Source organism: Epinephelus lanceolatus, chromosome 20, assembly GCF_041903045.1.
Source record: "Epinephelus lanceolatus isolate andai-2023 chromosome 20, ASM4190304v1, whole genome shotgun sequence".
NCBI lineage: Eukaryota > Metazoa > Chordata > Actinopteri > Perciformes > Serranidae > Epinephelus > Epinephelus lanceolatus.
The window spans coordinates 2276241-2293000 of record NC_135753.1 but is presented as its reverse complement, the minus strand read 5'-3'; the positions used below and the strand labels follow the sequence as shown (position 1 = coordinate 2293000).

Below are 16760 nucleotides of genomic sequence, written 5' to 3'. Positions count from 1 at the left end.
GTGGCTTAGAAAACCGCCCCTAACTGTGTCACACGGGCAGAAGGGAAGGCAGCCGGAGCTTGGCCGGTCCCCTTTTCCACACTTTGACTTATTTTATCCTACTTGGTTCTATTTCTCCCTCTCTGGGAGCCACCGCATCCATCCATCCATCCCTCCCTCCCTCGCGGCCCCGCACATATACCCCCGAGGCTCGGCTCTCTCTCACCGTGCAGCGGCTCTCCACATCCCTCCCTCGCCGCCCTGCACATATACTTGGCCAAGCCTCGGCGCCTTTCCTTGACCAACTAACGTAAATACTATAAACACACTACTAACTGTAAACCTACACTAAAATACACTATGCTAACAATACAATTCGACATATTACTAGCTATTCTCTCTGCTCTACTACTCTCTCTGCTCTGATCCAACCTACTCGCTATCAGTTTGATAACTGCAGACAGAATGGTTTTATAGTAAGGGGAGGAGGAGTAAAGGGAGGAGAGCAGGCTTTAGGGTGGACGGTTAGTGACGCTATTCGCCTCGAAAAAGAATCATTCACCTCCAATGTAATGTAATGTAAATTCAAATGTAGTAACCAGGTTTCAAGCTGTAGAGGGCACTCCATACCACATTTTTACAATAAAATGTAGATTTTCAACAGTTTGCACTAAACTGTCAAGATTTTGAGCAGGATCAGTCAGTAACACTACTATACAACCAGAAACAATGTTTATCAGCTGAAAAAATGGTTTTAGGGTTTAGTTACTCTTTAACATTTCAAGTATCAATTTGTCAATACTTCCAAGAATGAGTGGCTTTACATGTGTAACATTTTCTTCAACTGCACATATGCCTGTCACCATAAAACTGAAAATGCTAAAATAGCAACAAATAAACAGCACTGTCCAGCAACATGCACACACTACTCAGCATCTAACATTTGTTGAATGTAAAATCTCAACCAATTCCACAAGACTAATCGTTAAAATTGCTGTGTCTTGAATACAAAGACAACATTATGCAAATGCAACAAAATTTTGAACCAAAAAAAAATAAAAAAATAAAAAACTATGATTGTGAGGATCTTTGCAAAGGAACAGAGGTCCATACAGTATACTGTAGTTATTCAGAGGAACTTATCAAGTGTCATGGCAATAGGTCCATCTTTGCCTTGAACATAGACTTTACAAACTGTCTGCAGTTACATCTGTATGGAAGCCCATTTCCGCCTGTTAAAGAAAAAAATGCTCCCATGGTAAGTCAGTGGAAATTCTGACTCTCATAATTTCAACTTTTTTAAACTCACAACCTCGACTTTTAAATCTCATAACTTGGACATTTTCTCTCATCAATTTGACTTTTTTAAACTCACATGTTCGACTTTTTTAATCTCAGAATTTCAACATTTTATCTCATCAGTTCAACTTTTTTAAACTCACAAGTTCAACTTTTTAATCTCAGAATTTCGCCATCAATTTGACTTTTTTGACCACAATTTTTCATCAGTTCGACTTTTAAACTCACAAGTTCGACTTTTTTTAATCTCATAATCAACATTTACTCTCATCAATTCAACTTTTGAACTCACAAGTCTTTTTTAATCTCATAATTTCGATTTTCTATGGGGGACATTTTTTCTTTTACTGGCAGAAATTGGCTGTCATGCGTCTGCTTATTTCATAATGTACAAAACAGAAAAATTAGCATTTGCAAATACTACAAAATAGACAACAAAATAAGAACTTGACTTGAATACCAGAAAGTTTTAACACAGGCATGAGATGAGTCATCTGAGCACAATCTCAAATGGTTTTCCGCAGGAGTCTGTTTCTTAAACCACGCACAAGTGAGGAACACTGTCCTCCACCGATGTTCATCAGGACCTTCTGAATGACTTCAAATGTGTACCCTAGTTTCTTTGGATAGTCTATATTGAGAGCAAAAAGAAGACCCATCAGCAAGGCAATGGCACGTGGGATGTCCTTCAGATCAGACAGGATCACTGCTTCCTCAAGGACCACTGACGTGTCAGTGATGTCTTCTCCGTCCTTCACCATCACAACACCAACTTTCATCCCCTCTGTGAACGTGTCCTCATCATCTGTGGCCTACACAAGATTTCAAAGAAAGCAAAAATATCTTACCATCTTTAATTGTTCTAGCAGTAATGTATATATGTTGGCAGCTATAAGAACAGAAACAGGGTTACCATTTCAGTCATGTTAATACCAATCATCATCATCATCATCAGGACCACAGAGCAAAGAGTTCCATTTGCTGATTTAGACCAAACCTGGTGTCAGATGTGAATCAATTTTATCTAAGCTGGACAGATCTTTTCAACTATTTTTGTGCAGGAATGGAGTGCATATTTTTGTCTAACACCTACAGAAAGCACATGTTTATTACGTATAGGCCTATTTATCACTATGCAGGCCCTACAGGCCATTTTAACTTAACTTATTCTTGACCACTGTAATAAAAAAATTAAACAATGCTTACCTTGACAGTCTTAAAAAAACAGGAGGGATCGTCCTTGAGAAAGTGAGGAAGGCCCAGCAGAAGAACTGTCTTCTTTTAGTGTGTGGAGCTCTGTTTAAAAAGAAGAAAAACAGAACAAATACCAGTTATTGTTTGAGTACTGTCTGCTTGTAAACAGTTAAAAATATTACTAAACTGTGTTTCAGCATTCCACCAAAATGTAATCACTGGAATATGAAAAACCAGAACAAGGCCAGTTATTTTAATGTGATCAATACTACCATTTGGTCATGCTAATTATAACATGCAAGCAAAAAAAAGGTATCCATTCTATAATGAATTCTAGAAAAGATGAAATAATGTAGGCTACTAATTGTCCAGTCACAAATCATGACAAGAGCTTGGGGGCTTACGGCGCAAACACACAGGAGGTGAAGTGCCCTGGGGCCTGTTCCAGAAAGTAGGTTTAACAAACTGAGTCTCAAAATGTAAGACCTCTCACAAGTAAGTAAAAATAAGACATTAAGACATTTTTACGGCCTTACATTTTTAAAATCAAGCTTAATACTTTTAAAGACTTTAATGATCCGCTGTGCTTATCAGTGTGTTTTCTAGATTCCAGATTCGCTCGCGGACTGCGGAGAAAATGGAACATATGCTGAAACCATCGCTGGTGATTGTGAGCCGGGAGCAGAGCTCTGCACCAGGGCGCTATCTATGTGAACAGCACAACTGATTAACATGGGTGTCGAATGGAAGTAGGTGGCCTCCGGTCTGTCCCCGTCGTTAGGCAGTGTCATGTATTTAGGTATACCACAGTATTAAGAAATTCATTCATTGGTTAATTCAACTGATACAAGCTGTCTATGAATATATTGTAGTGTACAATTAGTGTCAAAGGGAAATCTATATATAAAATGGAGAGAATGAGAGCTCCCCAAATGTCAAACCAGAACATCTCAATCGCCCCCTGGTGGCTGGCTGCAGTACAGGTCATGCCAGGAACACACAGGATGCTGAAGTGCCGCAAAGCCCTGCGAAATGTCAATCCTGGTGCGAACAGAAGCCCTACTATTTACATTAGATGTGCATTTCTTCTTGCCTGCCAACTGCACTTTTGTAATCACACAGGAAGCTGATCTTTATAATAAACAAATTAACTATGAAGCTAAAAGTTAAAATGACCCACTTGATCATGAAGCATGAGATGCAAATTTCATTCATCGTTTCAGAATCAGATTGTTTAGATCATACATAATATATCATTCACATGGTTTACACTATGTTTTCTTGCCAGATTCACTCGCAGCCCTGGGAAAAAAATAGAACACACTGTGAAACTATCGCTGCAGATCACGAGCCACCCACGGAATGCCACAAGACATTTGGTATGGTCAGTCCAATATGAGCACTGACTGAAAGTGGACAGGGCTTCGGGGAACTTTAGCATCTGGTGTGGCTGAGCTGTCACAAACCCAGCCCCCTCCACATAAATAGATAGGACATGGGCCAAACAAAGAAGTCAAAGTACAAATCAAATGAATTTTTTCCCCAATTTTTGTTTTTTTATTAGCTACTTGATGCAATAAAAAGCAGGTTTTTATGTCATGACTGACAGCTCAGCTCTGCTCATGACTGAGTCTACCAGATGTATGGGCGGGAACTCAATACCTTGGTTGCAACCCTGACCACTACTGCACAGACTCTGGCTCCAAATAATGTCACTAGCGCAAGATGACAGCACTTGTATCTGGGATATTTAGGCTTCATTTTGGACAGTGGGAGGAAGTGGAGACGAGCTGTCAATCTTTATTCATGTCAGTGATTGCAACACAGGACTCCCTATTTGGGGTTCAGATCTGAGGATAAAAAAGCCATCCAACACAGAACAAGCTGTGTGCACTATTTTATATCTGTACTGCAGATCAGGAAGGAAGTTTCACAAATATGGTGTGGAAGATGCTAACAACAAATGTGGGAGGCATGGATGAAGAACAAACATTTTTAACACTTAGGTCATCATTGAGACATCTCATCAGCCTAGTCAGGTCCACTATGCCACTCTTTGCTTTGTACAGCTCAAGGAACCTTGCCAGATACTGGTCCAGCCCAGTGAAGAAGGAGCCCTTCAGGTCAACAGATGTAAGGCCAGCAAATTCTGCTTCAATCTGTGGATGTGGATAAAAAACAAAACAAAAACAGTCAAAGAGTATATTTTTAATTAGTACTCAAACTGGACACTTTGAGTTTATTTAAGTTTAAAGAGATAGTTTTGATTATTTGAAGTGGGGTTGTATGAGGTACTTATTCATAGCAAGTGTAGTAGCTACAGTAGATGCTGGTCAACACACCCCCAGTTTAGAGAAGCAGAGACAAGCACCAGCAACAAAAGGTGTTTAAAAGGTCCACCATAAAAACAAAAAAAATAGTTCACCTTGCCACCAGACAGCATTTTCTGATGGGAAAACACACAAGTCACACAAAGGTTAAGTGGTGAAAATATTCTTAAGTGTACATTGCTTAGCTTCTGACACCAACACCTCTGCTGTACTGTATGCAATACAATGACTATGGATAAATATTTCATACAATCACACTTCAAATAATCCAAACTATCCCTTTAAGAGCAAAATTTCATTTGAGAAAACCACTCAAAAACACTTTACCTGCCGTTCAGAGAACAAGGGTGGCCACCTGTCTTTGATTTGTGCCACAAGGGGTTCATCTTCAACAATCTCTTTCCTCCGTAAAGGGAATGTGTTACTCATCATTTCACCAATTTTCTTCCAGTCAACCTTTCTTTTCTTCATCTCACTGACCATGGCAGATCTCTCTATCTCAAGGTCACTTTGGGCTTTCCCTTCTGGAAAATCTGGCAGGAAGTTCACTTCTGACTTTCTGGCCCTCTTTAGTCTTTTTGAACTTGTTGATCCAGAGGTAGGTGCATTGACTCTGAGCTCGGAGCATCCAGCCACTCGCATTTTTTGCCAGAAGTTGCCCATTTTGAATTTTAAACTGAACTTCCAGCAATACCACTCACTGACAGACCCTGGTTCCTTCAAACAAGGATGCTTGTTGATGAGAGCTTGGGCCACATGATCATACTCATCACGTGATGGGTAGGGATTGTGAGCATATATGGCTTCTGCTAACTTGTCTAAGATGTCCAATTTCATGTCTTTTGAATGTCAAGAAGGGTCCCATCTCTATGGAGGGCTTCATTTCCATGCTTCAGTTTCAACTCAACATCAAAAGAAAAGGCAGGAATGACAAATGGTTGAGGCAGCTGACGAGTTTGGGTACCACTGGGGCCCTCCTCGAGGGAAGATGATGACAGGCTTGCTGTGTCTAGAGTTGAGTCTGTGTGGTATGATTCAGAGGACTTGGTGTGCACTTTCAAAGTTGCTTTATCTTTAGGAAGCTCTGACATGCTACTTAAATTGCACAGTTCATTATCAAATTCAGGGTCTTGATACTGAATCACAAGGTCACCCTCCAGTCCCAGTTTGGTCTTCAGGAATGAGCAGAAATCATCAACAGTCTCAGTTGTCAATGGTCAATGGTAACCCTTCTAATGTCATTTTCGCTCAAGATGATGCGCAGCAGCATGATGAAACTGTCTCAAAATTGAAAGAAAAAAAATCCACAGATGTTACCTAATTTCATAATCGGATTGAGTGTGGTCATAATCAGATTGAGTGTGGTCATATTAACAGTAGTATTCATAATATGATCAGGTCTTTGAAGTGTCTAGGTTATTTGTTTGTGCACGGAAGTATCATCCTGAACTCGAACTTGTTAATATGTGCACTGAGGTCAGGTAGGCAGTGTGCACCAGGTGTATGTCATTCCATGAATATCCCTTAATTAGTGAACTATAACAAACTCTTATAACATACCTTTATTGTTAAAGACAAGACAGAAGCTGTAAGCTGATGCTCCAAACTCCAACTGTGAAAAAATAGAAATTACATTTTTAACAAACTGAAAAACTTGGGTGCAAAAGTGGGGGGGCTTATAAGCTACAAAACAATACCTTAATGTACAAGAAACGCCTTCGGTGAAACCACGAGTCGGCCTTGCACAGTGTATGCTGACAATGGAATGTAGTGGTTCAGGTCTTCAGGTTCAGCTACCATCAGTTGAGCAGGGTCTCTCTTGCAGACTTCGTAGCATCTGAGGTGCTCCAAATATCAAGCTGAGAAAGGTTTAAACAGGCTGGGCATGTCCAGGTAGTATGCCAACATAAGCTCGTGTCTGGGGGACAGAGTCAATAGACTGTTTTTGAAATTATTGACATCACGAACCACTTTCTTGAAAAAGCTATGCTTAGCTTCAAAACGTAATGTCCAAAAACTAACCAGTCCAAAGCAGCGGATTAAATGAGCATAGTGTTCCAGAAAATGGTGTTTAGGCTTGAGTTTCAGGCCTGGTCAAACACGATCAGTAACAGTTTTCTGTGCTCACTTATTTTGGCATCAAGGTAACACAAGCTTTCATCTGTAAAACTGGAGGATGCCAAAAGTTCCACAATGTCTTTAAGTTCTAGAATTACAGACCATGAATCATCATCTTCAGGAACAACATCACCTATGAGCAGAGGCAGCAACCTCAAAGGAGTCCAATTCTCATGGCCGTTGCCTCCAATAGTTTCACTCACAAGTACTTTTTCTGGAATTTTCTGTGGACGGAAGCGCTGTATGGCAGTGTTCAAATAATCCAATGTGAAGTACTTCAGTCCAATGAATTTTTTCAAACACAAACACAGCTCAAAAGGAACAATACCTTCTAGAAGGTCGTGGAAAAAGTCAGGAGGAAAACCTGTTATACAATGAAAGTAAGATAATTTGTTTAATACACAGTCTCTTTTCTTTTTTCTTTTTAACAGGAAACCAATGGAATTGGGAGCTGGCGATGTTTTTATTCCCACAGCTGTTCGCACCATTTTGGTATTCCTCTGTTTACCTACAGCAGCTGACGAGGGTGTGTCGTGAGCCTGAGCCGGTGTTTGCGCTGTAGTAGTAGGTATATATAGGGCTAGTACATCTTTTTCCTCACTAATAATAGCCTACTGGTTCTCTGTTGGAAACAGCCGATGAAGTTTTCGTTAGCCGTTGCTATCCTGCGCGCCTGCGTGGCGTGGTGATGAACTGTCTTATCGATTTCTGTTGCCATGCTGTCTTGCGGGCCTGCACGGCAGAGTGATACTGGCCAGAAAATAGTCCCAATTGATAGCAAGGTCTGACGTAATGCGGGGATGTTTTAAAATTATCGAAATAGTCTAACAAAACACATGCATTCTTTTTAGTAGCTTAAAACCTTTTGGTTACGTGTCCCCCGTACATCTTCAGAACTACTTTTTCTTCGGTAAGCTATGGGCGATTTCTCAGAGCAGGAGGCTTGTTGAGAGTAGTGACACCGTCACATCAGAGCTACAGATCATCAGTGTTTCACACAACTTCATGTCCAAAAACCTGAACCTATCACTTTAAATTCATCTTACTGAGACTAGCAGTGTAATTTACTGTGCACCGCGTAGCAAAAGCGTTTCAAAACAATAGCTTTAGTTAGCCAGTTACAGCTAGCCTATCACGCTGTGTAAAACACAAAGGAAAAGGGATAAATAGGTCTTCCGCAAAAGCTGATTCACAATCAAACTGAGGGCAGCCACACATTTTGACAAATAAATGCAGCTCTCACTTCCATCCCAGGTCTGACTGTTGCCTGCCGGCTAATCAGTGTTAAGAGAGCTGCCAAGCGTCACGCTTTGAGTGTGACAGTCACGCAATTTGACCCATTCTCACACCACACGCCACACTTGACATTTCTCACGCTTATATTTCCCCATTCAATACTCTATATTTATTTTTTTCATGATAATAAACTTTGGTCCTCGCGGCTTGCCGTAGTTCGAGTAACTCTGATTGACTGACCGAGATAACCAATCCCAGGCCAATCCATCAATCCTTTGTGCCTAAATCTAACCAACCACGGAAGGCACCACGCAATATAAACCAATCAGAAGCAACGTAAGGCGGGTCTTGGCGTCTCTAACGATCTTTCACACACAACAGCGCCGACATTTAAAACCCACTCGACGTTCTCCTGCTTGCTAGAAGACGGACGGTAGGTAACTACCAAATTTTGTTCACTGTTGATTCGCTGTTTCTCCTTGAGTTTCCTAGTTAATATGTACTGTTTTAAGGCTGCTGTAAGTCTGTCATTGTCCTGTATTTGTTGCAGAGCTGTGTAACATTTATTTGCCTCTTCTCTTGGCCAGTTCACACTTGAAAAAGAGACTCTAATGTTAGTCTCAATGTGTGTGTGTGTGTGTGTGTGTGTGTGTGTGTCAGAGTTACAGACTTGTAAATATCAATTTAGACCCCCCTAAAGCAGTGTTTCTCAAAATTCTAAATTTCAAGGTCTATCCTTAACTCTGACAGTGTACAAATGGGTCCATTTGGTTCCATTTGTACACTGTCAGAGTTACAGACCTTGTAAGGGTCAATTTAGACCCCCCTAAAGGAACCCACAGAGTCCCTGGAATCCACTTTGAGAACCACTGTAAAACTAGCATTAGGAGGCCACAGTGCAGGGAGAGCTGCTGGCATGGAGTCTTAAGGTATAAATCGACGTTAAAACAGGCCAAATCGTTGTTAAAAAAGGCCAAATTTTTTCCGAACGCATCATGACACTAAAGTCTCACTCTTGTCATTTTCTGAAACTTGGCAGCCCTGGATCGTGGTCATTTCACATTTCTGTGAGATCAGGTTGTTGCTCGAGCCAGCAGCAGTAGCTACTTAGCTCAGGATTCGTACATAGAAATGTTTCAACTTTTGTCAATATGGACATGCTGTACATCTTAGCTCTGTTATATTCTCCACAATTCAGTCATTAAATTAATCTTACTGAAACCACCCAGCAAGCAGTTTAACTTACTGTACACCGAGTAGCAAAAGCATTTTTATAAACAATTGCTTTGGTTAGCCAGTTACCAGAGGCCTACAGCTAAGCACCTGGGGTCTCATTTATAAAAGAATGCTTAGGATTCATAGTAAAAGTTGACGTGCACCCAAAAGCTGAAAATGGCGTGCGCCAAAAAATAATCTGATTTATAAAACCGTGTGCACGCACACTTGCACGCAATGCTCTCTTTATAAATCACAGACCTCCTGGAGTTGTGCGCATCCAGATCCGCCTCATATTCCGCCCTATACACGCCCTAGTTCAACCATAAATGGTCATGCAAATCACCTCATGAATGCGATCTGCATATAAATAAGCCGGCATGCGAGTGTTCTCCCGTTGTGAGTCACGGCGACAGGTGTGAGAAACGAACCAAAAAGGGAATTTCTCCAAGACTGAGCTCGAGACCCTTTAACGGGAGGTGGAAGACTGAAGAAAGATTTTATTTGGTGGCCACAGCAGCGGGATCACTAATAAAAGAAAGCGAGAAAAGTGACAACACATCAACGCTGCTGATGCTGTCAGCTGTGTCTGTGGGGATGCATGGACAGTGACAGAGAAAAAAAAAAGTGGTCTGATCTAAAGGTAGACCAAATATTTCTACTCCTTTACCAACATGTAGTTAATGTGTTGCTTTTAAATTTGAGGATGTTTGACATTGATGTGCGACATAAAGAATCACATTCATTAAAGGTGGAGGCAAAAAGGAGCATGTGCCATCTTGCGCAATTACGCACGAGGGTCACCGCAGTATTTATATGTTTATGGCAATTAGTCTGATCAGACTCCCGGCCTGAATTACAGCATGAACCAGTGGTATCCCTGTCCCAAAATACAACGTGTAATTTGAAATACAATTCAAAGATTAAAGTGTAATAGGCGAACACGTTTCTTCATGCCGGTTTTGTCATGAACAGCACATGTCTAAGTAGGGCTGATGAAATGAATGTAACGGTTGTGCTTAATGGCTGTATTTCGAGACATGATAAATGCACTGGAAATATTTACCTAAATAAATAAATATATTCCATGCAGTCGCGCCGTCCTCTCCCCCTCCTGCGCTCACAGAGTGGACAATGAGACGTTAGAGGCAGTGCAGATTAAATACATATTTAGAAAGAATATCAATTCAGGATTTGAGTTGGATTTTACAACATTTTTATGAAACAATTATCACTCACTCCAAGCGCAAAATAAGGCTGCTGGATTTAATTTCAATGATAACGTGGATCTAAGATGGATATAGCGTGACATTAAATTTGTGTGAGACATCAATAAAAATCTGACTCCACTTCTCCACCTCACCATCTGCGTTGCCACTTCCCAGTGTCTCCAAAATGTGCGCACGCATGACTCAGAGTTTGCTTACAGGTGCACACATTCTCTCGCCAAGTTTATTTTTATAAATCACAACCTTTGCGTGGGAAGTGGCGTACGCCACTTTCAAGCCCCGTTTTGTGCGTAAGCAAGCTTTATAAATGAGGCCCCAGGTGAACAGCCTAACATTAGCTCCTACAACCATCTACTCCACACTTCAACACTCCATAGCAGCTTACTAGTTTGTTTTTGCACAACAAATTCACAACTCATAAAGCATAATTACAGGTTGTGATCCCGAATCTCCACATTTATCCAACAACAGTAAACTGTTGCCAGTTTGGGAAGCAGTCCTCAGGAAAATAGAGGGAACACAATAAAACGATCTGCCTGTATTGTGGAGGAATTGTATCAAAAATAAATTCCATCCACTTCTTCTTTGTTCCTTCGTCCTTTGGCAGTCCAAACAAGGGTCATTTTTGGTCACAATGAAGAAAGCAGTGCCTCCTAGACATGGCGTCTCCTAAACAGCAACGGTTGAAATTCTGCAGCCTCTCTGCTCCGCCTCAGAGCTCAGAGCAGGTGTGTTTCGGGGTGTGACTCAGTGGCCTGCAGGCGGGCACTGCATATTTGAAATTGTTACCAATGAAATTCGCGGAAATAATGGCGGGAAATTCAAATGAGCTGTTTCAGGCAGGTCATGGGATGTGTGCCTGTGGGGAGGCAGAACTCCTTTTAGCCTGGACTTTTCTTTTTTTTTACCTTATAGAGGCAAACCCCGAAAAGCATAATAGGTCCTCTTTAACTAACAGAACTTGCAGACTGTGAGTAAACGCTACTGTTTATTCTTATTTATTTTTTCTTCTGGAGTTTATGGGCCCATTGAGCTCCATTTGTGTTAACTGAACCAAGCAGTCAAATGTCATCACAAATAAGAAAAAACAGTCGGTATGGGCAGAGATAGCAGGGCACATCAGTGTGTGTTCAGACTCTGGCTGTCTTCGTACAGAGGCTGACATTAGGAAGAAGTGGAAAGATCTCCTCAGCAAGGCAAAAAAAATCACCCAACTGGTGGGTGCCCCACAATCAGCAACTGTAAGGCTGGTGGTAGTGCTGCGTTGCGGCCCGACACAAACTAAAATCCGGTAAATCTGGTGACAGCTCTTCAGTAAGTTCAAACAGATCTCTCCTACCGAATCGAAACCTCTCAATCAGCTCCTCATCATTATATACATCCAATGGATTGTTTCTGTCCCTAATTACTCTCTCCTGTCTGAATGCCCGCTCGTTGTAAAGACAGTAGATGAGACGTACCATTATCAAGCTGCACTCTCTGCGCTCTAGCGCATGGGTGCAGCTTGATAATGACCTTAGACCTGCTCTTGACTAGGCGTAAGATTTACGCCTGGTCTTAGTGAGAAGAAGGCTTAAGCCTAGATGGTGCAACTGACATAACTATTAGGTCAGACTTAGAACACCAAGTTACTACCGACTTAGCTTAAGACTAGGCGTAAACCCTGTTGGTGCAACCAGCCCCAGGAGTGTAAGCCACAAGAGCGCAGTCATCTGCATACTGCAGCTCAAGGATCCTCACTCTGTGCAGCTTGGTGGTTGCTTGCAGCCTCCTGATGTTGAAAAGGTTGCCATCTAGCCTGTAGGCTACTGACACCCCGTTGTTGTCCTCAATTTCCTTATGGAGAGGCTGGGTGACACATACAGTATTAAGAAGATGTTAAAGAGCACTGGGGCAAGTACACACCCCTGCCTGACCCCTCTGCACACACGGAAGGAGGCAGACACTTTTCCTCCTATTGTCACCCGAGCATTCATACCATCATGAAATTGTCGGAGGATGTTGATGAACTTGTTAGGGCATCCAAACCGGAGGAGGATGTTTATTTATTTATTTTATTTAATAGTTTATTTGTTTAAGAAGGGACAGTGTACAACAATGAACATTCCTTTTAAAGAAAAAAAAGAAAATGTAGATGCACCCAATTGCAGCCAGGGGCTGATTTACATTGGTAGTCCCCCTGCCAGATGTTTATCAGCATAGTTCCTAAAAAGTAATAAAAAAATCAATACAGTACACATAGAATATGCAATTACAATATAAGATACATTAAAACACATAACAATCTTATCGTCGCAGTATAGAGTCAGCCAGCAACACATAACAGTAATATTGCACACATCATGTTGTCTCCAGTGCCTTAAATATGTGTAAGCTTTATGTCTTGTTTCTGGATGCAACCAAGTCCATCTCCAGTACATAGATCTTGTTGTAGTTGTGATCAGTTGTGATAGATGACAGTAGTAGATGTAGAGACATTGGGGGTTGAAGTGCTGGAATAATGGAAAACACTAGAAATTAAAGTGCTGTAGAGCTGTTTTCCAAGAGCTATTAGTTACTGTGCAAAGAACATGGTAAACATTTTAGCCTGAGACAAAAAAAAAAGATAAATAATAATAAATAAATAAGAGAAAAAAAAGAGAGAGAGAGAAATAAATAGATAAATAAATTGTGACAGCAGCCAGGGAAAAAAGAGACTGTTTGGGGTGTGTAGATGGAGTGTAAAACTGCTACAATGCAAAGTCCAGTTCATAGTACTTGTTGTAGTTGTGATTAGTTGTCCCACAAGAGGTCTCTTTGCACAGTCTTTGGAGAGATCTACAAAGGCCATAAACAGGTTCTGGTGTTGTTCCCTGCACTTTTCCTGAAGTTGCCGGGCTGTGAAGACCATGTCGACCGTGCTCCTGCTCTTTCTAAAGTCGCACTGTGATACTGGGAGTAATGACTCTGTGATGTTGTTAATCAGCCTCTGCAGCATCACCTTGGCCAGGACCTTTACCGGCAACAGCAAGGAGTGAAATGCCCCTATGGTTGCCACAGATGGTCTTGTCACCCTTGCTCTTGTATATGGTAACAATATTGGCATCTCTCCATTGTTGTGGGATGTATTCATCAGCCCAGACCTTGGTGATGTATTGGTGTATCGCTCTAGTGCAGAGATAGCCTCTGTGCTTAAGCAGCTCTGCTGGGATACCGTCAGTGCCAGGAGACTTGTTGTTCTTCAGCGATCGGATAACTGAGAGAACCTCACGGACAATTGGGGGTTGACTGAGGTTATCAATCAGGGGAAGTTCAGGCAGTTGATCCAGGATGGTATGGTCTGCATCAGAGTTTTGGTTTGCATGTCATTTCTGTCAGCAAATGACTGGATCTCCTGTGCCTTTTCCTCTGCACTTCTCTTCTAGCTCTCTGCCATTGCTGTCTGGTGGTGCTCGATGAGGGGTTTTTCAGGGTCACCTGGAGTGCTTTGTGCATGGCGTTCAGTGAGTGGTGTCTGAGTTATTGTCAAACCCGTCTTGGTGGTTCTTGCTCTTGTTGCCGATTGTGAGAGCTGCTGCTTCACAAAGGGCTGAGCTGATAGAGGTCCATTGTTGGTCAGTGGCATTTTCACCGCTCAAGATGAGTTGAAGCTCGGAAACTTTGAAACTCATTCCGTGCAATGATGTCTTCCAGACGGGTACAGTCTAGGCGTCTCCCACAGGGTCCATGTTTCCACATGGGGGTGCACACTCTCATGTGGACTTTGGCCATAATCATACAGTGGTCTGTCCAGCATTCTGCACCTCTCATGGCCCGGGTTATGAGATGGTCTCTGATGTCACAACGTCTCACAATGATATAGTCAATCAGGTGCCAGTGTTTGGAGCGTGGGTGCATCCATGATGTTTTGTATTTGGTCCTCTGCTGGAAGATGGTGTTGGTTCTAGTCAGGCTGTGCTCAGAGCAAAGGGTGAGTAACCTCATACCACTTGAGTTTGCCTGTCCAACCCCTTGCCTTCCAAGTACTCTTCTCCATATCCCGTCGTTCTGCCCCACACAAGCGCTGAAGTTGCCAAAGAGGAGGATCTTGTCGTTCTTGGGAATCTGGTGAAGAACCTTGTCCAGCAACTGATAGAATGAGTCTTTAGTCTCTGTGTCAGATGGTGAAGTTGGGACATACACATTAAGAAGTGTGGCAAATCGGTTTTTCGCTAGGGGGATACAGAGGGTCATCAGTCTTTCACTGATGCCCACAGGTGTTTCAGTGAGTCTTGGCAAGACTAGTGTAGTGTGTTCTTGATGGCCAGTCCCACACCATGCAGATGTTGTCCACCTGGAGGGTAGCCTTTCCAAAAGAAGGTGTAACCCGATCCCTCCTTCATCAAGGAGCCTGGTTTCACTGAGTGCAGCAATGTCGATGTTATAGCGCCTCAGTTCAGCTGCAACCAGTGCTGTTCTTCTATGGGGCCTCTAAGTCCTGCCATAGGAGTCCAGGAGGGTCCTGATGTTCCATGTTGCCAGTTAAATGTTGTAAGACTTGTGCCTTCTGTTTCGACCGTAGAGGTGGAATGATCCGACAGGTGCGGTAACCTGTCCAGGTATGGGTTGAGTGAGCAATTTTTAGGCTACCTTTTCTAGCCCCTCCTCAGATTGAGGTGAGCAGTGCGGTCCCTAAATAGGGCTGCTCAGTCACACAGGGGTCTCCCAAGAACAGCTGCCACTCAGCCCCAGTTGTTAGCGACCAATACCCTGTGCCGCTGACGTGCAGGGCTCTGACTAGGAGCTCCCAGTCCATTCGTCGCCAGACACCCCATTGTCGCCAGACTTCAACCAGATGTAGAGGCTGACATTTTTTCGGGAGTCCCACGGGTCACATGATTCCCTTGGGATTCCCGCAGGATGGGAATCACTTTCACTATTCGTCACGTGATTGGGATGGGATGGGGAAAAAAAGTCAACGGGGGCAGGCAGGACTGGGAATCATAATTAGGCCTTTCGGGACATGTGATAAGTCAGTGAATCGGACGGTAAATTAAAAGGGATTAATTGGCATATTCATGCATGTTAGTTTTCCTCATCTCTCACCACCAAAGAGACTGGAAGACAAGAGTGTTCACTGCCGTGCATCCTCTGGCAGCCAGGTGAGTTGGTTCCTTAGCGTAATAAGCTCTTGTCATCGAGTGTCTTTAGGCCCGTTTCCGGGTCCGTTGGTGCGTGTCTCCACCGCAGGAACCACCCCTGAAGGACAGAGTTCCGCAACTTTTACAGGGGCTAAACAAGTCCCTGCCTCAGAGTAGGTACTCAGAACGGCCCCGAAAGACTCCTGGCTGGGGCTTGGGATTTACTTGGTGCTGATTGGATATACTCAAGGAGGGATGTGATGTCAACAGAAAGCAACAAAATAGCCGGCATTTTTAAAACTCAGTAGACGAGGGTTAGCTCGTTCATATAGCTTCCGCCGCCATGTAAAAAACTCACTAAATGGTCTGTGAAAAAAATATTTTTTCCAAAGCAGTTTTGTGTTGATATGTGTGGTATGTATTCAGTTTTGGGAAATCACGATGTCTAGAAAGCATCAGTGGCTGCCGCTGACAGGGACAGCTAACAGCAGCAAAGCTAACATCAGGATGTCATCTCTTAAAAGCCTTCCGTTGTCGGATACGACATGAAACTACTCCAGTTAGCTCAATCATGTTGTAACTAAGACATCCGCTGGAAAAATTTTTTTTTTCACGGGCCATTTAGTGAGTTATTACAGACACCGCTAAGGGCTAACAGCTAACGGCGTCCTTACGTCACCCCGGTAAATGTTCGCACAACGATTATGTCACAACTTTACAGGAACCTTCCTCGTACTCCGCTTTCAGTGGAGACACGGCGGTTGAGAGGGCCGAGCGAGAGGACATGCCTGTAGTAGTTCCTGCCCCCCAAATAGTACCAGGAACTTCTTCAGTGGAAACGGGCCTTTTGTCTCTGTGGGAGAGGCGGGGCTATAGGCTACATATACACAATGCGATCTTCGTGAGGGGGAGACGAGGTGGAGAAGAAAACAGAGTTGAGCGTAAGAGAAAGACAGGGAACTTGTTCCTAAACCAAATGACAGAGGGGACCCAGTAATTTGGATGAGCCGGTGTGCCGGGTTTGTTCTAAAACCATCTCAACAAAAAGAGCGAATACGATC

General features: G+C 42.8%; 1 long non-coding RNA gene across 3 annotated transcripts in view; it reads right to left on the bottom strand.

Annotated features, from left to right (window-relative positions):
- Positions 1 to 268: 268 nt before the first annotated feature.
- The window catches only part of LOC117259776 (uncharacterized), a 66370-nt gene continuing 49878 nt past the window's right edge, over positions 269 to 16760 (bottom strand). Inside the window, exons 3-8 of one of the 3 annotated variants that reach the window (XR_013488274.1) lie at positions 6500 to 6720; positions 6363 to 6414; positions 5130 to 6079; positions 4464 to 4631; positions 2485 to 2574; positions 269 to 2090 (exon numbers count right to left, since the gene is read on the bottom strand). This is a non-coding gene — a long non-coding RNA (uncharacterized LOC117259776). Of the gene's footprint in view, positions 2091 to 2484; positions 2575 to 4463; positions 4632 to 5129; positions 6080 to 6362; positions 6415 to 6461; positions 6721 to 16760 lie in introns of those variants that run through there. The other 2 variants (XR_013488276.1, XR_013488275.1) reach the window with 2 other exon arrangements.